This window comes from Hypanus sabinus, chromosome 10, assembly GCF_030144855.1.
Source record: "Hypanus sabinus isolate sHypSab1 chromosome 10, sHypSab1.hap1, whole genome shotgun sequence".
NCBI lineage: Eukaryota > Metazoa > Chordata > Chondrichthyes > Myliobatiformes > Dasyatidae > Hypanus > Hypanus sabinus.
The window spans coordinates 43,352,291-43,376,509 of record NC_082715.1 but is presented as its reverse complement, the minus strand read 5'-3'; positions in this window follow the sequence as shown (position 1 = coordinate 43,376,509).

Below are 24,219 nucleotides of genomic sequence, written 5' to 3'. Positions count from 1 at the left end.
CCTTGGATTTTTTAATTTTCTCCCTGTTTAGAAAATAGTCTATGCTTTTATTCTTCTACAAAAGTACATGACCATACACATTCTGTCACTGCATTCCATCTGCCACCTCTTTGCCCATTCTCCTAATGTTCTAAGTCCTATGCAGCCTCTCTGCTTCCTCAACACTATCTGCCCTTCCACTTATGTTCATATTGTCTGCAACCTTGGCCACAAAGCCATTACTTTTATCATCCAAATCGTTGATATACAACGTGAATAGAAGTGGTGCCAACACAAATACCTCTGGAATACCAGTCATCACCGGTGGCCAATCCAAAAAGGATCCCTTTATTCCCACTCTTTGCCTCCTGCCAATCAGCCAATGCTCTCTCCATGCTGGTGTCTTTCCTATAGAGATGCAAGCTGTTGTCTATGCAACAGGCTCCCACTTTCCATGCAGCTGATGAATCCAAAGCAACGGCAGAGATTGATACAGTTTGGCACCAGCAACGTCGCAAGAGTTGCCAGTGAGCATTGAACTCAATGTAGGACTGTGTCAGAGATTCCATGGTGTTTACTCCTGAAGCTTTCCCGATGAGTTGGCATCGCCACAAGGGTTTGAGATTAGTGTTTTCCTTCTCCTAGTTGAGCTGCCAACCCCATCTGCCTGAAGTGACTAGATTTAAGGCACTAGTAACCTACTTTTGCCCCCTTCTCTTGGCAGTAGAAATGGTTCCACCAGTGTTAGTAGCTAAGCCACACATGAAAGCCAAGAGCTGGACATGGTTGTCAGAGGCTATTTGAGATGCACACCATTGGGAGCATTTAACTGGTAGTGGGAGCTTGTCCCACAACCTCCCCCTGGTATTACAAACTTAAGGAACTGGTTTTCAATAGACTGCTGGGATTGCAGGTAGTTCTCATTCCCTTTCCCCACAAGTTTACACTGTAGTTATTTTTTATGGTTCGTGAAAAGAAAAAGAAATAAAATAAGTATTTTGGTCATAGAATCCTGGTCTGTGGCATTCTCTGTGACTCCAAAGAATATGCATTTAATTTTGAGTAGACCAACACAGAAGGAAATGGAAGATTAGTACCTGGAGACAAGGTTTACTATAGATGACCAAGGCACTTGTAGCAAAGCACCAGTCGGTCCTTAACTGTCTCAAAAGCAGGAAACTGGGGGACGACCTTCATCTCCCACAATCACTGCACTCTAGCCACTCCATACAAAATTCTGTGCCTTTTATAAAACAGCTTAAGTTTTTATTCCCATTAACTTGGACAGAAGTCAAAATCAGACAAATTCGATAACATATAGATGGTCTATTATTATTAAAGCTAGCAACAATTAGTGCAGTGGGAATTTCAGCAGTGCATGAGTTGACCAGAAGAAGATTCAGATGTTGTGGTAGGGATAGACATGGTTAGTTTGCACAGATATGTGGTCAGAAGATCACATATAACTGATAACTATATAACTGATAACATATAACTGATAACAATGCAATGAATTGCAAATGTTCTAGTTCACCCTCACTGGAAAGTCAAACCAGAGTAGGACACTGGGGAGTGTAATGGAACAGATGGCACCTAAGAGAACAAGTGCAAAGTTTATTGAGAGCAGCATCACAGGTAGACAGGATAGTGAAAAACTCATTGTACCACACTGGTCTTCATCAGACAGGGTACTGAGAGTTTGAGTGGGACTTCATGTTGCAGTTATAGAAGTTGTTGATGAGGGCGCACTTGGAATACTGTGTAGAGTTTTGGTCACTGTCACAGGAAAGGTATGGATAAACTGGAAATAGAACTGAAGGACTTACGAGGGTGTTGCCAAGACAGGAGAGCATGAGTTATAGGTAGAGTCTGGCCATGCTAGGTCTCTATTCCTTGGACTGAAAGGCTAAAATGGTGAGGTGTATATAGGGTAGATGATGACAGTCTTTTCCCCATGGTAAGGGAGTCCAAAAGTAGGGGGCATATGTTTATGGTGAAGGGGAAGAGATTTAAAAGTGATATGAGGGCTTTTCCATGCAGAAAGTAATGAGTATACGGAAGGAGCAGCCAGAAGTGTTTGAGACAGCTGCAGTATCATTGAAGAAGCACTTCGCTAGGCAATGGGTGAACGCAGGAAATTGGAACTAGCTGGGAGCTCATCGATGTAGGCATTGACACTTTGGGTCAAAGCAGCTGCATCCAACCTGTATTGCTCTATGACTCAAGTAGTTTTGAAATAGGAATAGTTTTGGCCAGTGTTTGGAGTTTGTGGTAGGTATCAGAACTTTGCTACTTCTAGATATAATCATTCCAACGTTCTACAGACATGCTGGTCTCAGAACATGTAGTTACTTTATCTTAATCTGCCCTGAACCAAAGCTACCTATCACCACTGGCGCAGTGATTTATTTTGCCTTCAGACTCTTATTTTTACTTGAAAGAAAGCTTTCAACACAAAGCAAGTAGTCTGACAAGTTAAATCCATCTGTGAGGTCAAACAATGTGGTGGTGGTAAAAAGAGTTAAATGGTGCCAGAATACCCATGGGACAAAATGCTGTGTTTTTGCATACTGTTATTGAGGTTGCTGAAATAGAAGCAGGCCAAGGAGAGATCCTTTCACCATTCCAGAAACAGCAGGGACAGAAGGCTTTAAGTTAGATGTCTGTCTATGACTTGATAAAGTAAGAAAGCATTAGGCTTGCATAGTGGATGATGGAGGAGAGGCCTTGAATAAAGAGAATGCCAGAAGCTGCTTCTATGTCTGCTGATAGGACTAGAAGGTTCCAAAGGATCGCACATTTTTCAAAAATTGAATAAATTAAAAGCTGTCATTCTTTACAAAATGCTCTGGTTGTGGTGTCTATCACAAATAACTTCTTGCTTTGTCTTCCATTCTTTTCCAATTTTGATTAAGATAGATTTTTGCTTTACTCCATTAAAATCAATTGTCATCTGTGTTTGCTTTCCATTCATTTCATTGCAGAAACCTTAGCTCCAAAATTTCAACTTTCAATTTTTCACCCAAACTCCTTCTACTAGCAAAATACATTTCTTTCAGCCACAATTAATAGAACACAGAGCATAGAACAGTACATCAGAGAAACAGGGCCTTCAGGACCTAATTAATTTATTGATCAAAAACCTAATCTAACTAATCCCTTTACACACACAATGTCCATACCCTTCTATTTGCTGCGTATTCATGAGCCACAGTGCCTCTTGAACACCCCTATTATATTTGCCTCTAACACCAACCTGCCTCTAAGAACATCCACTCTCTGTGGAAAATAAAAACTTGCTTTGCACATTTCCTTTCAACTTACCTCCTCTCATCTTAAATCCATACCCTCTGTTACTAGATGTTTTAACTCTAGTTGAAAAAATAATGGCCATCTATTCTATCGGTGCCTCTCATAATCCTTTATTAGGTCTCCCCTCAGCCTCCACCACTCCAGAGAAAACTCATTTGTCCAACCTCTTATAGCACATACCTTCTAATCCAGGCAGCATCCTAATACATTTTTTTCTGCCTCACCACCTTTTCTATAATGAGTTGAACTGAATGCAATAATCCAGATGCAGTTTAGTTGGAGTTTTATGAAGCTGCTACATAACTCCCTACCTTTGAACTTAGTTCCTTGACCAATAAAGACAAGTATGCCACATCATCTTCACAGCCCTATATTGCTTTTTAGCCACTTTCAGGGAGATATGGCCTTGGACTTTATGATCCCTCTGCACACCAGCACTGTTAGAAAGTTGCCATTAACAATGTACTGTCACTTTACATCTGATCTCCCAAATTGGAACACCTCACACTTGGCTGGGTTAATCTTCTTCTGTCATTTCTCTGCCTATACCTGTAATTAATATATATCCCATTGAATCCTTTGCCTGTCTTCTGCCTATCAACAAAATGAAGTTCCTTTATCCAACTCCAAATAGATATCACAAAATATCTCCTTAAAAGTCTGACTTTCGAAAGTCTAATGTAGGTAACAATGCTTTTAACTGGTTTCATACAACAGCACAAATGAATTGAGAGTTTTAGCTCCTCCTAGTATTGCTTCCTGACTCCTGCTGCCGTCTGCCTTAGCGCTGGGGTTATTCCACGTCAACGTTCAACATCTGTAATATAGAATGCATCCACCAGTCTCCTGACCTCACCTCTCCCCTTCCCCCATCTGCCTCTATCTGTCCATCATCTCTGTCCTGACCTGGTTCTCATTATTGCCCGCCAGGTCATCCCTCTCTCCTCTTTACACAGGCTATCTCACCTCTGCACTCTCAGACCTAATGCAGAGTCTTAACCTGAAACCTTTGCTATCCCTTTGCCTCCACACATGCTGCTTTGCCCTCTAGCAGTCGGATTTTCATTCCACATTCCAGCATCTGCAGTCCCTGATGTGTCCATTCTACATCACAACTTGGGCACACCAAGAGAATTTGACTTTAACCATTTGAGTTGTCAATTCATGACTGAATGATAGATACTGGATATGCTGCACATAGCATATCCTTCGTAAACTGAATGGCAATAGAGAATGTAAACTGCTCGTCTCTCATTGAGTGGCAGACCAAAGGCACAGTGGGGTTCAGGAAATGCACTTCATTCCAGCTGCTAATGGATAAAACTGTGAACACAACAACCGAGAGAGTATTGTCTGTTGGTACCATTATTGCAAATGTTATGGTGTTTAACAAAGGGGAAACATTCCACCCCAAATTGAAACTATATATTTTTTTTCTTTTTTTTGGTATTCAATATTTTAATCACTGGAACAGAGAAAGAGATGAGGCCCAGTGTATGTAACTTTTGGTAACAATGACTTTTACATTTAAAAGGAGTGTGACAGGAGTTGCAGTTTCTGTGGGTAGCATTATTTGTGATAGTATGCAAAAAGACTAATGTGTTAATTAAAATGAAGGATTTCATCCAGAAATCTGCTGTGAGTAGATATAAATAATTGCCAGGGAATGATGAATAAAATCTCAGTCTGAGAAATTAAAACGTTGTTGATTGGTCATGCTTGACAAATGGAAGAAAATCAAGTATGGCCCAAGAGAATAAGCAGAGGAAAAGATAGAATCTTACAAATATACACAGAACTTTACTCCTTCACTTGGGTATGTAAACCTTATCATAACATATTCAATCAAAAACACAGTGAGGAAAAGCAGTTTGAGTGAAAAGAAAGCTTGCTAAGGGCTGAATTTTCATAGGCTCCTGGCCTTGCATGCAGGAAATGTGCAAGCACTGCACACTTAAAACTCTGGTAGCCCATGCCTTTTACCTGTGTATTGGAAACATTCGTGAAAAAATGCTGTAATATGGAAGCATGTGCAGTATATAGATTCCTCTATATTCCTCAAATGGTTCCAATGAATGTGCTTAAGGTATTTAAGAACATACAAACATAGGAAGTAGGAGCGGGAGTCAGCCACCTGGCCCTTTGAGCCTGCTTTGTCATTCAATAAGGATATGGCAGATCTGACTGTGGACTCAGGTTCACATACCTGTTTTTTCCCAGTACCCTTGTTTCCCCTGCTATGCAAAAGTCTATCCCTTGTGTTTTAAAAGCATTCAATAGGGTAGCCTCCACAGTTTCTCATCATCACCAACCTAATTCTATTCCTTTAAATCTTGAGCTATATCCCCTAGTTCTAGCCATATTCAAATTTCAAAGTTCAAATTTATTATCAATTTATGCATACTAAATATACCCTTGAGATTCATCTTCTTGTCACAAAACAAAGAAACATAAAAGAATCCATGTAAGAAGCACACACAACAAAGACCACCAAACACCCAAAGTTCAAAAGAGGACAATTCACACAAATAGTTAAAAATAGTAAACAAAGTAACACATAGAACATGAGCTGCAGAGTGTCTGAAAGCAAGTCACAGCGGCAGAGCCAGTTAATGTTAAAGTGGGTGAAGAAGGCCCAAGATCACAATGGTTGCAGGGCAGCCCTTACTCCTGAACCTGGTGGAGCCCGAGATTCCTGCGCCTCCCACCCAATAGTAGTAGTGAGAAGAGAGGGACTCCTGTTTGTTTTCTGCTCTTGGCCTTGGTGATTTGAACTCATCAGCAGAGTGGACTCACCAGCAGAAACACTTTTCCTGCCTCTATTTTTCTGTAAAATCCCCTCTCATTTTTCTGAATGACATTTAGTATACTTCTGGACCACTTAACTTTCCTCATAAGTTAAATCCCTCATACCCAGAATCAACCTGGTGAAACTCCTCCAAAGCCAAAGATCAAAGAAAATTTTATCAAAGTACATATACGTCACCACATACAACCCTGACATTCATTTTCTTGCGGGCATACATAGTAAATACAAGAAACACACCAGAATTAGTGAAACATCACACCAAACAGGATGGGCAAACAGTCAATGTGCAAAAGACAATAAACTGTGCAAGTGCAAAGGAGAGAAAAAATTCTAAATAAATAAACAATAAATATCGAGAACTTAAGATGAAGAGTTCTAGAAAGTGAAGCCACAGGTTGTGGGAATAGTTCAGCGATGGAGCGAGTGAAATTATCTTCAGTGAAGATAAAATATATAAATTAAATATTGTAGGGTACAGTACAAATCATCTGGTGACACTTCAAATGCGATTTGAAGGAAGTTCAGAAGATTTATGGCCTGAGGGAAGAAGCTATTTTCCATCCTGACCATTCTTGTCTTTTTGCATCAGAGTGTCCTGTGTGACGGCAGAATATCCATCTGTTCCCCACTCTCCACATCACTCATTATATCATCAAAGAACTTCAATAAGTTCATCAAACAGGGCCGGCCCTTCATTATTTTTGTTAATTATTAACGAACACAAACATGACAGGATGCAGTTCATCGACTATAGCTCAGCATTTAATACCATCATTCCCACAATCCTGATTGAGAACCTGGGCTTCTGTACCTCCCTCTGCAATTGGATCCTCGACCTCCTAACTGGAAGACCACAATCTGTGCGGATTGGTGATAACATCTCCTCCTCACTGATGATCAACACTGGCACATTTCAGGGTTGTGTGCTTAGCCTACTTCTCTACTCTATACTCTTCTCATAGGTCAAATACCATCTATAAATTTGCTGATGATACAACCATTGTTGGTAGAATCTCAGATGGAGACGAGAGGGTGTACAGGAGTGAGATATGCCAACTAGTGGAGTGGTGTCACAGCAACAACCTGGCACACAACATCAGTAAGAGCTAATTGTGGACTTCAAGAAGGGTAAGACGAAGGAACACATACCAATCCTCACAAAGGGATTAGAAGTGGAGAGAGTGAGCAGTTTCAAGTACCTGTATATCAAGGTCCCTGAGGACCTAACCTGGTCCCAACGTATTGGTACAGTTATAAAGCAGGCAAGGCATTGACAATACTTCATTAGGAGTTTGAAGAGATCTGGTATGTCAACAAATACATTCAAAAACTTCTATAAATATACTATGAAGCGCATTCTGACAGGCTGTATCACTGTCTGGTATGGTGGGGAGGGGGAGTTACTGCACAGAATTGAAAGAAGCTGCAGAGGTTTGTAAATCTAGTCAGCTCCATCTTGGGTACTAGCCTAAAAAGTACCCAGGACATCTTCATGGAGCAGTGTCTCAGAAAGGCAGAGTCCATTATTAAGGACCTCCAGCACCCAGGGCATGCCCTTTTCTCACTGTTACCATCAGGTAGGAGATACAGAAGCCTGAAGGCACACACTCAGCAATCCAGGAACAGCTTCTTCCACTCTCCCATCTGATTCCTAAATGGACATTGAACCCTTGAACACTACCTCACTTTTTAAATATATATTATTTCTGTTTTTTGCACTATTTTAATCTATTCAATATATGTATACTGTAACTGATGTATTCATTTATTATCTTTTTATTATTTTTTCTTTTCTATGTTCTGTATTGCATTGAACTGCTGATGCTAAGTTAACAAATTCCACGACACATGCTAGTGATAATAAACCTGATCCTGATTCTGACAATTTATTGTTTGAAATTGAGGAAAATGACACGCATAGATTCTGGGATATTATGGCATGTTTTCTGTCTAATCAGGACTGTCTACGAGGACTTGAGTAGAAACAAGGCATTTCTTAGTGAGGGCATGAGGGCAGATTAACCTGTCCATGCAAGTGAGCTACCTTAGCTCTCATTTTAAATGCCTGTTCTAACTTTAGAGTAAGTGCTGTGGATTCTTGCTAACTGGGACACATCAGGATTGATACATTTTGGCCCAATTAAGCAGCTGCCCCATAGCTGAAGTTTCATGGAAATAGATTAAAAGGTATTAAAAAAACAAATTGTTATTTAACTCAGTAACAAGTTATGTATTTAAATGAAAACAGAACAAATTACACCACTATCAATACTTCCCATCATTTTGTATTTTTTTTAAACCAGGCCAGCTTGAAAATATCCCCAAATATTTATCACCAGCATATTACTTGTGGAATCCGAGGAGCCAACAAACTGCACCACTGTTACACTACCATCAAAAACACAGACTGCGCCATCCCCCTCCCACACTTTGGAAAGTCTGATCACCTGGCTGTACTTCTACTCCTTGGGTATAGGCAGAGACCGAAGACCACAGCACTAGCAGAAAGGACCAAAAAGCTACGGACAATGAATGCAGAGGAGCATTTACAGGACTGCTTTGATTTGGTGGACTGGACTGTATTCATGGATTCAGGGATTCATCTTCAACTCTGAATGAGAACGCCACAGTTGTCACTGACTTTATTAAAGCCTGCGTGGATGAGTGTGTGCCCACGAGAGCATACTGTACATACCCGAATCAAAAGCATGGATGAATCAGGAGATTGATATTCTGCTGGGGATTAGATCTGTGGCATTCAAGTGCGGTGATCCAGGACTATACAAGAAGGCCTGGTACAACTTAGGCAGGGCTATCTCAAGATCAGAAGAACAATTCTGATTGAAGTTAGAGGCAGAATCCATATAACCATATAACAATTACAGCACGGAAACAGGCCATCTCGGCCCTTCTAGTCCATGAAAACGCTCACTCTCACCTGCTCCCACTGACCCGCACTCAGCCCATAACCATTCCTTTCCTGTCCAAGCACCTATCCAATTTTACTTTAAATGACAATACTGCCTCTACCACTTCTACTGGAAGCTCATTCCACACAGCTACCACTCTCTGAGTAAAGAAATTCCCCCTCATGTTACCCTTAAACTTTTGCCCCCTAACTTTCAGCTCATGTCCTCTTGTTTGAATCTCCCCTACTCTCAATGGAAAAAGCCTATCCACATCAAGTCTATCTACCCCCCTCATAATTTTAAATACCTCTATCAAGTCCCCCCTCAACCTTCTACTCTCCAAAGAATGAAGACCTAACTTGTTCAATCTTTCCCTGTAACTTAGGTGCTGAAACCCAGGTAACATTCTAGTAAATCTTCTCTGTGCTCTCTCTATTTTGTTGACATCTTTCCTATAACTTGCTGACCAGAACTGTACACAATTGTGTACACTGTACACAATCAAATGCATGTCAGCTCTGTCAGGATTTTACTTCCTACAAAGTGAGACTTAACATCACAGATAGCTGTGATGCCTTAATTCCAGATGAGCTCAATACTGTTTTTGCACATTTTTACAAGAAGAATAGAACGACAGCTATGAGGATCCCTGCAGCATCCAATAACCAGATCTGTTTCTTGGAGGCTGATGCCAGAATGTCTTTCAAGAGGGTGAACACTTGCAAGGCGACAGGCCCCAATGGGCTGCCCGACACGGCTCTGAGAACCTGTGCCAACCCACTGGTGGGTGTGTTTGAAGACTCTTTTAGTTTCTTGTTGCTGCAGTCAAAAATTCCCAACTGCTTCAAAAGGGCAACAATCATACCATTGCCCTAGAAGAGCAGGTGAGCTGGTTTAATCACTATCGTCCAGTAGCACACACATCTACGGTGATGCAGTGCTTTGAGATGTTGGTTATGGGTAGAATCAACTCCTGTCTCAGCAAGGACCAGGACCCACTTCAATTTGCCTATCCCCATAATAGGTCTACAGTGGATATGATCTCACTGGCTCTTCACGTAGTCCCAGATCATTTGTTCAATACTAATATGCTGCTGTTTATCGACTACGGCTCAACTTAAATAGATCATTTCTGCAGTTCTGATCAAAAACCTCCAAATCCTGGGCCTCCATGCCTCCCATCGCAACTGGATCCTTGATTTCCTCATTGGAAGACCACAGTCTATACAGATCAGAAATAACATCTCTGCATCGTTGATAATCAACACTGGCGCACCGCAAAGATGTGTGCTCAGCCCATTGTTCTACTCGCTCTGCACCCACGAGTGTCAGAATTTCAAATGGTGACCAGGAAGCATACAGGAGCGAGATAGATCAGCTGGTTGAGTGGTGTCCAATAACCTTTCACTCAGCATCAGTAAGACCAAAGAATTGATTGCGGATTTCAGAAAGGGTAAGACAAGAGAACACACACTAGTCCTGATTAAGAGATTAGAATTGAACAGGCCAAGCAATTTCAAGTTCCTGGGTGTCAATGTCTCTGAGGATCTATCCTGAGACTAACATACCGATGCAGTTACAAAGAAGGCATGACAGCAGTTGTATTTCATTAAGAGTTTCAGAACATTTGGTACATCACCAAAGATGTGCAAATTTCTACAGATGTACTGTGGAGATCATTCTAAGTGGCTGCATCACTATCTGGTATGGGAGAGGGTGTTGGGGAGGGGGGGGTGGTCAGTGCACAGGATTGAAATAAGTCGCAGAAAGTTGTGAACTCAGTCATCTTCATCGTGGGCATTACCCTCCCCAGCATCTAAGACTTCTTCAAGGAACGATGCCTCAAAAAGGTGGCATCCATCATAAAGGATCCCATTACCCAGGACATGCCCTCTTCTCATTGGTACCATCAGAGGGGAGGTACAGGAGCCTGAAGTCACATACTTAATGATTCAGGAATAGCTTCTTCCTCTCTGTCATCAGATTTCTAAATGAACCCATGAAAGCTACCTCACTACTTTTTTCTCTTTTTGTACTACTTACTTAATTTAAGTTTTTAAACATATGTACTGTACTTCTTACTGTAGTTCTCAGTTTTTATTATTATGTAATGCAATGCACTGCTGTCACAAAACAACAAATTTCACATGTGCCAGTGATATTAAACCTCATCTGATTAACCCTGTGTCGACTGCCATGTTCTTTTAATTGACTGTAGATGAACAAAATTAACACAGACCTCTAGTATAGATATTGGACTGCCTTCATACAATACTTTTAATAATCACATCCTCCAAATCTTTATTTTCATTTTAATATTCATGATGATTGTCAATAGCTTCAGACTTGTCACAGTCCTAACTTGTTGAAGTAGTGAAATCATTTCATCTTCACTCGTAGCCGTTTCTGGCAGCTCCACGCTTGAATGCTTAAAAAATGTGGTGAGCAAAAGAGTTCTGAATTGTTTTACCGCTTATTTCTCACCAACTATCAGTGATAAAGATCACTCCTTTTTGAGCATCAACATATTTAATTGACACTCTTTAAAAACTTTTTGCTCTATGCACTTAGTGTCTGATTGCCATGCAAATGCACGTGACTGACACTAGTTAGAAACTATACAGCAGCCATCTCCTGACCCAATTAAGTGGCATAGTGTTTCAAATAAGCAGAGGGAATCCTGCCTATTTTATCAATGTGTTTTTGTTCTTTAAGAGATGGCCCAAGTAATCGGCTGCCCCGATTAACCTCTAGCCCAAGTAACTGGAATCCACTATATTAATACATGCTATTATTTAGCTTCATTGCTGCATGTATGAATGAAATGAACTATATTTCTTGAAAAAAGGATTTTTTCCCAATCAAAGTTATTTATTATAACTTCAGGAATTCTCTTTTGGATTTTATAGCACCATTCATGTTTTAAAGTTCTGAGCTACTTTTAGGAGTTGTTGCAAACTGCTCTATGGAGATCTATTTGTTCAACTTGTTTATTACTGATTATTTAACAGTCATGTCAAATGGCATGATGATGAGAGGCATTGATCATGTGGATAGCCAGAGGCTTTTTCCCAGGGTTGAAATGGCTAACATGTGGGGGCATAGTTTTAAGGTGCTTGGCAGTAGGTACAAGGGAGCTGTCAGAGGTAAGTTTTTCACAAAGAGACTGGTGGATGCGTGGAATGCACTGCCAGCAAAGGTGGTGGAGGCGGATACAATAGGGTCTTTTAAGAGACTTTTTGATAGGTACATGGAGCTTAGAAAAATAGAGGGCTATGTGGTAGGGAAATTCTAGGCAGTTTCTGGAGTAGGTTACATGGTTGGCACAACATTGTGGGCCGACGGGCCTGTAATATGCTGTAGGTTTCAATATTCTATGTTCCATGTCTATTGGAAATCTTAATATTGTACATATATACAGTATGTCGTCCCCTTTATCAGCAGCACTTCTAATTTCTTCATAGAACTACAATAAATTAGCTAAACACAATCAGTTTTTCACAAAATCGTGTCAGCCCTATCTGGTTATCTTGAATTTTTCAGCAGTTTGAGCAATGTTGTGTTTTCATGTTTTAAGAAATGGTATGGCGTTGAGAGGAAATGTTTTGCTTCTCTGGGTTTTAGAAATCTGGCAGCTATTCTGAATCATTTTTGAAAGTATTTGAATGAGTTCTATAAAGTTCAAAGTTCAAGGTAAATTTATTAATAAAGAACTTATTTGTCACCATATTTAATCCTGAGTTTCATATTATTGCAAGAATTTCTATTTTCAAAAGCGTAACAATAATGAGTATCAAGATATCCAGATACATCTATCTCTTGGTAATTGATCACCTGATAACCTCTTCCTATAACAATCTTAGCTAAACCTAGCAATAAAATCCCCAACCAGAAGAAATACTTCACTTTTCATTTCTCCTTAAAACTGCAACCAAATTTCAGCTTTACCACATGAAATAACTCCTTGTAATTTCCTGTGTGATTGTGTTAATGTTAATTTGATACCGCGCTTCCAGCTAGGTTAGAAAAACCAAAAAAAATGCTCTGGATATCAATTAGCCAGGGGTCTGTTTGACGTTGGTATTACTTCTACTGCTTCTGCTGATCTTTCTTTATCATTTTGATTAATTCCTGTATCTGTCCAAGTCTTTTAAAATAATATTTGCATATGGAGCAGTCAGTTCTCTGGACTCCACTGCTTTCAAACTTTTCATGATTTAGAAATTAGAGCATTCCCTTCATCTTTATTTTTGAAACTGAAATCTATTTGTTTAAAAATGCTGATTTACTCAGTTACTTTTCTTAATAAATTACTGCTACATAATAAATTTATTTATCTAGCTAGGTTATTGACAAAGCAGGACCTGTAGCTTTTAAGCACATTTATAAACACAATGAAGAATTGTGGCTCCAAATCTCTACTTTGCATTACTCATTGAGTCACATCTAGCTATTCTGCCACAAACCCTGCTTTCTGACTCATGCTATCAACCAGTTTCCAAGTCAACATATTGCCTTCTTTTTCAAGAGCCATTATTTTTGTTTGCTGGAAAGTTACCATGTTTGCATTTATGTTTCATTGCCATTTCACCACTTTTTGTCTATATATTTTGATTCTATTTGATTGAATACAACATCTTATGCTGAGTTGAAAATCATAGGGAGCTCTGAATTTGCTAGCTAGCTAAAAAAAGGAGATGGTTAATAGTTCTATGTTGCAAATGTACAATGCATCTTGGAGTGTTTTCCCCAAGTAAGGTACAACCCTGGAGCTTCTACCCCATTCTTAAATGTCTTGACTTTGCCCCAATCTCTATGCAGGACAAATTGCAGGAAAATTTGGCTGGTGAACTGGGAGGAACAATTTCATTAGCACAGCAGGAAGCTTATAAGCAGCTATGTCTTTCCTGGTCACCCTGAAGACATCTATTATACAATGAAAGCAGCAATGCACATGTGTTAAGGAGATGATACATAATGGCCATATGGGTTCCATCTATTACTGATGGGAAACTTTACAGCTAATAAAAGATCTGTATTCTTCCAGATGTGGCCTCATTTTCCAAGGCAAGTGATGAATGTACTTTCCTGGCAAACATTTCAGTTATATTTTGCTAAAGAATTACCATCCAGACTTCTGATACCAGATTTGATCTGCTAATATTCAGATGCATTGGTTGCTGGAAGCTGAATGCCACTCTGGATATTGCAGGCACGGGAACAATCATATTAAAGTTGTCCATGAATTGAGTTATGCTAAATTAAATTGTTTCAGTGATGCTAATATAATGATTTGGAGACAGGAATACTAGGCTTTCACTGATGATCCCAGGTACTGTCTTATAAATGTTATTCCCTGATCATTATTGGAAATGGAGTTGAACCACAGCAGAATAGTTATAGAGTCATAGAACACCACAGCACAGAAACAGGCCATTTGGTCCATCTAGTATGTGACAAGCCATTAATCTGCCTAGTCCCATTGACCTGCACCTGGACCATAGACCTCCATAACCCTCCCATCCATATTGCTATTCAAAGTTCTCTTAAATGTTGAAATCAACCCCGTGTCCACCAATTGTATTGGCAGCTCATTCACACTCTCAACACTCTCTGAGTGAAGAGGTTCCCCCTCATGTTCCCCTTAAACATAGAAACATAGAAAAGCTACAGCACTTTACAGTCCCTTCGGCCCACAATGTTGTGCCAACCATGTAACCTACTCTAGAAACTGCCGAGAATTTCCCTACCACATAGCCTTCTATTTTTCTAAACTCCATGTACCTATCCAAAAGTCTCTGAAATGACCCTTTCATATCCACCTCCACCACTGTTGCCGGCAGCCCATTCCACGCACTCACCACTCTCTGCATAAAAAAAAACTTACCCCTGACATCTCCTCTGTACCTACTTCCCAGCATCTTAAACCTGTGTCCTCTTGTGGCAACCATTTCAGCCCTGGGAATAAGTGTCTGACTATCTACATGATCAATGCCTCTCATCATCTTATACACCTCTATCAGGTCACCTCTCATCCTCCGTCGCTCCAAGGAGAAAAGACCAAGTTCACTGAACCTGTTTTCATAAGGCATGCTCCCCAATCCAGGTAACATCCTTGTAAATCTCCTCTGCACCCTTTCTATGGATTCCACATCCTTCCTGTAGCGAGGCAACCAGAACAGAGCACAGTACTCCAAGTGGGGTCTGACCAGGGTCCTATATAACGGCTACATTAGCTGTCAGCTCCTAAATTCAATTCCATGATTAATGAAGGCCAATACACTGTATGCCTTCTTAACCACAGAGTCAATCTGCGCAGCTGCTTTGAGTGTCCTATGGACTCGGACCCCAAGATCCCTCTGATCCTCCACACTGCCAAGAGTCTTACCATTAACACTATGTTCTGCCATCATATTTGACCTACCAAAATGAATCAGTTCACACTTATCTGGGTTGAACTCCATCTGCCACTTCTCAGCTCAGTTTTGCATCCTATCAATGTCCCTCTGTAACCCCCTGTAAACACCTTTTACCCTTAACTCATGACCTCTACCTTTAGACTCACCCAGCCTCAGTTGAAAAAGCCTGCTTGCATTTACCCTATCTATAACCCTCATAATTTTGTATACCTCTATCAAATCTCCAAACAATCTTCTACATTCTAGGAAATAAGGTCCAAACCTATTCAACCTTTGTCTATAACTCAAACTCTCAAGTTACAAGTACATTTTCTCTGTGCTTTTTCAATCTTAGTTACATCTTTTCTGTTGGTAGGTTACCAAACCTGGACACAGTACTCCAAATTAGGCCTCACCAACATCTTATACAATCCCATTTTATGAAGGCCATGTGCCAAATACTTTCTTTATGATCCTATCTACCTGTGACACCATATTCAATAAATTCTGGATCTGTATTCCCAGATCCCTTTGTTCAACTGCACACCTCAGTGCTCTACTGCTAACAATGTAAGACCTACCCTGGATGGTTCTACCAAAGTGCAACACCTCAAAATGTCTGCATTAAATTGCATCCCCTCAAGAAATTATATCTTCCTTCAAATTCATCAAGTTCAATTTAAACAGATTCTTCTACCAGAATTGACCAAAGTGTTCAGATGCAATTTCTAATATTTTTGCAGTTACCATGCCACCAGGAAAGTATTTTCTTGAAAATTAAAAGAGAAAGTAAAAGACAGAAATGTGCAGACTACAAACTTATCATGATGTAGCCATTAGTGAGACTTGGTAGCAGGACATATTGGACTCTCAGCTCAATATTCTGGGTTTTCATTGTTTTAGACGTGAGAGAGTGGAAGGTGTTATTTACATATTGACTAGGAATCCCATAAAATGATGAGATGGGTTAGGGTCTGCAAGATGTGTTCAGTAAAGTTTCCTGCATCAGCACGTAGAAGTCCCAAATAATGAGCATGCAGTACTGGATCGGCTATTAGGGAATGAGAAGGAGCAAGTAGGGCTTTTGTAGGGCAACATTTTGCACCTAGTGATCATAATGCTATTAATTTCAAAGTAACTATGCGAAAACAGAACTGGTTGAGATTCTAAATTGGAGGAAGTCCAATTTTGATGGTGGCAGAAATGATCTGGCAAGTGTGGATTGGGAGAGGTGCAGTTAGAAATTGGAAGGCCTTCAAAATGAAAATTTGAGAGTACAAAGTTTGTATATGCCTGTCAGACTTTAAACAAAAGATAACAAGTGTTTTCAAGAGATATGGACGCCCTGGTTAAGAGAAAAAAGGAGTTGCATAGCAGGTAGAAACAAATGGGAAGAAATGAGGTGTCTATTGAGTACAAGAAATGTAAGAGAACACTGAAGAAAGAAATCAGAAAGGCTAAAAGAAGGCATGAAATTGCTCTAGGTGAAAAGCTGAAGGAAAATCCTAAGGGCTTCTACAAATATGCTAGGAGCAAAAGGATTGCAAGGGCCAAAATTGTCATTTAGAAGACCAGAATGGTACTCTACGTGTGGAGCCGGAACAGATGGGGGAGATCTTAAATGAATTATTTGCATTTGTATTTACCCAGGAGATGGATACAGAGTCTATAGAAGTAAGACAAAGTGGCATCAACTTCATAGACCTTGTACAAATGACAGAGAAGGAGGTGTTTGCTATCCTGAAGCAAATCAAAGTGGATAAATCCCCAGGGCCTGACAAGATGTTCCCTTGGACCCTGCAGGAGGCAAGTGCAGAAATTGCCAGGGCCCTAGCAGAGATATTTAAAACATCCTTCATGACAGGAGAGGTAGCAGATGATTGAAGGATAGCAAATGTTATTCTGCTGTTTAAAAAAAGGCTCAAAACAGAAACCAGGAAATTATAGACTGGTGAGTCTGACATCCATTGTGGAAAAGTATTGGAAGGTATTCTAAGGGACTGGGTATTTAAGTATTAGGGTAGACATGGACTGATTAAGGATAGTCAGCACTGATTTGCACATGGTTTGTTAGGTCTAACTAATCTTATAGATTTTTACGAGGAAGTTTCCAGGATGAAGGCCAGACAGTGGATGTTGTCTACATGGACTTTAGTAAGGCACTTGACCATGTCCTGCATGGGATGTTGGTCAAGAAGGTTCGTTTGCTCAGCATTCAGCCTTAAGGAAGCGATGCTGACTTTCCTATCTTGTCCTGTGTCACCAAGTACTCCATAACCTCATCTGCAACAATAGACTCCAATATCTTCTGCTGTCTCCCTCCTTTCTTGAAGAATTAAGTGACATTTGCAATTTTTCAGTCCTCTGCAACCATGCCAGATTCCAATGATTCTTGAGAGATCATTACTAATGCTAATTACTAACACTCTCTACTGCTACCTCTTTCTGAACCCTAGGGTGCAGTTCATTTGGGCTGGGTGACATATGTACCTTCAGGTCTTTCAGCTTTTTGAGCAGCTTCTCCCTTGTAACATTAAAGGCACTCACTTCACTTACCTCACATCCTTCAATACCTGGCATACTGCTAGTGTCTTCCACAGTGAAGATTGATGCAAAATATTCATTTAGATAATTTATTATAATTGATTAAAGAGCTTAAGGTAAAAAAAACCCTCAGAGTAAGTGGTCATAATATGATCAAATTCAACCTGCAATTTGAGAATAAGAAGCTAAAGTCAGATTTATCAGTGGAATAAAGGAAATTACAGAGGCAGGAGTGAGGAGTTGGCCAGAATTACTTGGAACAGAACACTAGCAGGGATGACTGTAGAGCAGCAATGGGTAGAATTTCTGGAAGCAATTTGGAAGGTGCATAATACATACAGCCCAAAAATGAAGAAGTATTCTAAAGGTAAGATGACACAACCATGGCTAGCAACAGACAGACAGACAGACAGATATACTTTATTGATCCCGAGAGAAATTGGGTTTCATTACAGTTGCACCAACCAAGAATAATGAAGAAATATAGTAATATAAAACCATAAATAAATAAGTCCAGGACCAGCCTATTGGCTCAGGGTGTCTGACACTCCAAGGGAGGAGTTGTAAAGTTTGATGGCCACAGGTAGGAATGACTTCCTATGACGCTCAGTGTTACATCTCGGTGGAATGAAAAGTCAAAGCCGACATAATAGCCAAAGAAAGGCATATAGTAGAGCAAAAATAGTGGGAAGTTAAAGGATTGGAAAGCTTTTAAAAACCAACAGAAGGCAACTAAAAAGTCATTAAATAGTAAAGATGAATACAAAAATAAGCTAGCCAATAATATTAAAAAGGGTACCAAATGTTCTTCAGATATGTAAAGTATAAAAAGGAGGCAAAAGTAGATATTGGACCACTGGAAAATGATGCTGGAGAAGTAGTAATGGAAGCTAAGGAAATAGAAGACAATCTGAATAAGCATTTTGCCTCAGTCTTCACTGTGGAAGAGACTAGCACTATGGTAAAACTTCCAGGTGTCAAGGTCATGAAGTGTGTGAAGCTGCCATTACTAGGGAGAAGGATCTTGGGAAGTTGAAAGCTCTGCGGATAGAGAAGTCACCTGGACCAGATGCTGTACACCCCAGGTTTCTGAAAGAGGTGACTGTAGAGACTGTGCAGGCATTAGTAATGATCTTTCAAAAATCACTAGATTCTGGAATGACTAGAAAATTGCAAATGTCACTCCACTCTTCAAGAAGGGAGACAGGCAGAGGAAAGGAAACTACAGGCTAGGTAGTTTGGCACAGTGGTTGGGAAGATTTTGGAATTGATTATTAAGGATGAGGTCTCAGTGAATTTGGATGCACATTTTCAAATACACCATAGTCAGCATGGTTCACCAAGGGAAAATCTTACCTGACAAATCTCTTGGAATTCTTTGAAGAAATAACTAGCAGGATAGACAAAGTACTTAGACCTCTGACAAGGTGCCACACATGAGGCTGCTTAACAAGCTATGAGCCCATGGTACTACAGGAGAGATTCTAGCATGAATAAAGCAGTGGCTGATTGGTAGGAGGCAAAGAGTGGAAATAAATGGAGCCTTTTATGGATGGCTGCTAATAACTAGTGGTGTTCCACAGGGGTCTAGTTTGGGACCAATTTTTTTACTTTATATATCAGTGATTTGGATGATAGAATTGATGTTGCAAAGTTTGCAGACAAGATGAAGATAGGTAGAGGGACAGGTAGTTTTGAGGAAGTAGAGAGACTACAGAAGGATTTAGACAGATTAAGAGAATAGGCAAAGAAATGGCAGATGAAATACAATGCTGGGAAGTGTTTGGTCATGCAATGTGGTTGAGGAAAGGAAAGGGTTGACTATTTTCTAAATGGAGAGAAAATACAAAAATGGATGCGCAAAGGGACTTGGGAGACTTGTGCAGGATTCTCTTTTCAGTTTTCAGTTTGAGTCTGTGGAGAGGAAGACAAATGAATGTTAGAATTCATTTCAAGAGGGTTAGAATATGAAAGCAATGATGTGATGTAAAGACCTTATAAAGCACTGGTGAGCAGTTTTGTGCCCCTTAGTTTAGAAATGTTGACTGTTTGATGGTCCTGGGCCTGTATTCATTGGAATTCACAAGAATGAAGGTTGACCTCATTGAAACCTATTAAATGGTGAAAGGCCTTGATAGAGTGGATGCACAGAGAGTATTTCCTATGGTGCAAGTGTCTAAGACCAGAGGACACAGCCTCAGATTAGAGGGGTGTCTTTTAGAACAAAGATGAGGAGGAATTTCTTTAACCAAGGGATAGTGAATCTGTGGAATTCTTTGCCACAGGCAGCTGCAGAGGCCAAGTCTTCCTATATATTTAAGGCAGAGGGTGATAGATTCTTGATTGCTCAGGGTATGAAGGGATATGGGGAGAAGGCAGGAGATTGTTGCTGAGAGTAAAATTGGATCAGCCATGATGAAATGGCGGACCAGGTTCAATGGACCAAATGGCCTAATTCTGTGCCTATATCTTGAGGTCTTTAGATCTTATGGAGAGATTAAATAGGTTAGGACTGTATTTTTTTCAGAATGTAGATGACTGAGAGGGTACTTGATGGAGTTATGCAAAATGATGAGGGATATAGATAGAGTAAATGCCAACAGGCATTTTCCACTGATGTTGGGTCGGACTACACCAGAGTTCATGGGTTATGGGTGAAAAGTGAGAAGTTGAAGGGGAATTTGAGGGGAAACGTCTACACTCAGTTGGTCATGAGAGTCTGGATTAAGCCACCAGATAAAGTGCTGCATGTGAGCTCAATTTCAATGTTAAAGAGAAGTTTGGATAGGTACATTGATAGTCGGGAAATGAAAGTTTATGGTCCTGTTGCAGATCAATGGGAGTAGGCAGCTTAAGTGGTTTTGGCATAGACTAGATGGGCTGAAGGACCTGTTCCTGTGCTGTACTTCTCTATGACTCTATACAAAAGGTATGTATGAATGCTGTCTGTAAAATCACCTGTTCATCCACAATTCAATAAACAATAATCTTCTTTCAACCATATGGCTAAATGATCCCAGGTCCCTGGCATTAAATTCTACTTCCACTTGGCTATGCGTTTTCTCTGATAGAGGGTCAGGGTGAGTCAGAGGAACTCTGTCCAACTTATGAAATTCATTGTGATGCCATTTGAATAACTGCGGTATTCGTGTTTGCATTCATGTTCGTTTAGTTCAGTATACCTTGGCCAGTTCATTATCACACTTGAAAAATTTGGATTTTTTACAAGCCAGACATATTAGGTAGCCAACTGAACTTTGGTCCAAAGAAAGTTCTGCACTGTTTTTCAAGTCTCATTAAACTGGGGTATAATTTGCTTGTTTCAATATTAGAGTAACTGTTCTACTATACTGTTGCAGACAAGCACTGAGAGCAGTTACTTAATCCAGCCTGCAAATTTTCATCTGTTAATTTTAATAGACACAAAATCGCAAGCTGGGAGTTTGTAATTTGATATTTGCTTGCCTTAATAAGCCTATTAATTATTGCTCACACAGTAATTTGGATATTTGGCTCTAGAATCCAAGTATAAACTAAAAGTTTCTGTGCTTAGTGTTCAAACAGCCAACAGCATGAGTGATTTGTTCCTTCTCTAAGGTTGTGGTTTAGTTCAGAATTATCCATTGATTTGTAATATTTTGTACAGCAGAAGTGAGACAATACCGATGAAATAGTTTGAACCCAATGTTAAACTTCGTGCTGCTGTTGGTTCTATTGACACTTTCTTTTACTGAAAAGTTCTTTATTTATATTGCAATTTGCCAGGAATAAATATGATTTCATTACATTGGTACGAAGATGTTGTAAAATTTGTTTTTACAAATACCTTGGAATTATGTTTGCAAAAGCTTTAGGGCATCATCTCATGCAATTATATTTTTCCTCACATCCAAAATTTGCTAAAGGCAGATTAAGTTACAATTGGAATGGATATTAAGGCCTAAATGGTGAAAAACTGACACCCTAAACTGTAAAGCTCCTTGGAAGTTTCTTCCAAAAAAGTGAACGCATTTTAACTTAATATGTTTCTGACAAAAGGCCTGAGAGTTTATTATAATTTAACAGAAGTAGAACCTAATGGAATAAATTGATAAAGCTGTTCTATTATAATATTATGAATAAAATTATGAATGATAATATTCTGTCATGCCATGCAAAAAATTGCAAGATAAAATACAAATATTTAACAAAGAATTAATACTTCTGCAGGAAAATAACCTTACCATGCACATAGATGATATAAAGTTTTAATGCTAATATTTTCACCAAATTATGCAGCATAAATTCTAGTTTTGAAACAATTCACTGATACAGCATGCTTATCAGTTTTATTTGCTTACTTTCTTCTAATGAAAAGGTATTCTATCTTCGAAACATTTCTCAGTGATACCAAACTTGGAAATACAGCTCTTTCTGAGGCATACGAGACTTCTGGTTTGAATTGTAAAAAACTGTTTGAAACAGTACTTTACTACAGATATAAACTTGACATAAAAGATTGATATACTCACTGAATATTTCAGAAACAAAACATTTTTAGTCCCTATTTACAGAGAAAGAATATCCTGTTCTCAAAATACCGATGGTTATTTTATAAGAAGCTCTACAGCTGAACCATGGTGCCACATTTAATTTTCATTTTGTTATTTGTGTTAGTATTGAAATCTTAAGTTAGCATATTTTAAAGATATACAAAAAATAAGTTTTAAAACGTCAGTCAGTGAATAGTTTTTCAGTGGCCAGATCCTTAAAAACAAAATCCAGTCTAAAAGAAATGCAAATCTGTGAAAGGCTCTGCTCATTGTTTCATGGCAGAGGTGGAATGTGAAATATTGAACATGTTGATATATATTTTTTTCTTGACTGCTCAAATATTTAGTTATTTCCATGAATTGTAGAACTGTATCCTTACATGTCATATAGGAATTAATTTCATTTAAACTTGAACATGTTTAGTTTTGCTTTAATTGGGTTTTACTTTGTTCTAGTTATGGATTTCTTTCTATATTTTAATTAGAGTCTGGAGAAAAATAGAAAAAGAAAGATCAAAACAAATGGAAATTTTTATGGTGCAAACTTTATATCTGTTATGGTACCTAAACAATGACTTACACCTTAATTATTAGCCGTCTTTTCTTTTCATAGATGCTTGGAGATTGGCTGAGTCTAGCTGGGTTTTCAGAAATACAATTTTCTATTTATCCATTTTGCTCATTATTTCTATTCCATTCAGAGAATATATAATTTGTGATGCAATAATAGGCTACATCCAACTTGTATTCAAGTTGAAGTATCCAACTTATTTTCTGTATGTTAGGAAGAAAGTGACCATGTGTTTTTTGTCGTGTGACTCTTGCGTGAGGATTTGACCTTAGAACTCTCCTATCTCTTCTGTAACAGAGGGTTTGACCACATGTCAATAGTGTCTTTATCTGCATTATACATCAGAATTTAACATATACAATTATTAGGTAATACACTCTATTGCTAATTTGATATTTTGTTATGTACTACAATACGGTCTTTGAGACTTTAAAAAAATTGTTTCAAATAGGTATTTTAATGCGTGATGAGAGGAGACACACTAAAATGTTGTCACATGAGATCCACAAATTCAGTTTCCTATCAACACTGCTAATTAAAGCTAAGTGGGACACACAAAATGCTGGAGGAACTCAGCAGTTCAGGTACCATTTATGGAGAGAAATAAACAGCCAACATTTCAGACCAAGACCGTTTATCTCAAACTGATAGGGACCTGATGAAGGGACTCAGCCTGAAACATCAACCGTTTATTCCTCTCCATAGATGCTACCTGACCAACTGAATTCCTCCAGCATTTTGTGTGTGTTACTCTGGATTTCCACCATCTGCACGATCTTTTGTGATTTTAATAATATCTAATGGTTGAATTGTAAAGACAAGATAATGTACTAATATAATGGCAGTTGCTTCGTATGCTAAGCATGTCAGGAACTTGCTGGAATTTGTCTATTGCCACAATACAAGGGATGATTGATATGTTCATGGCCTAGGGTAGAAAGAATCAATTTTAGAAAACCTAGCACATTTATTTTTCAACATAGTCCCCTCCTAATTTACACACTTAGTCCAGCGGTCGTGGAGCATACGGATCTTGGACCACCAGGAAGTGTCCACAGCAGGGGTGATTGATAAGTTAATGGCCTAGGGTAGAAGGAGATGAGTTAAACAGCTCTCGTTACATGCACATGCAGTTCAACTCTTTGAGTGATTATACAGAAAGTTT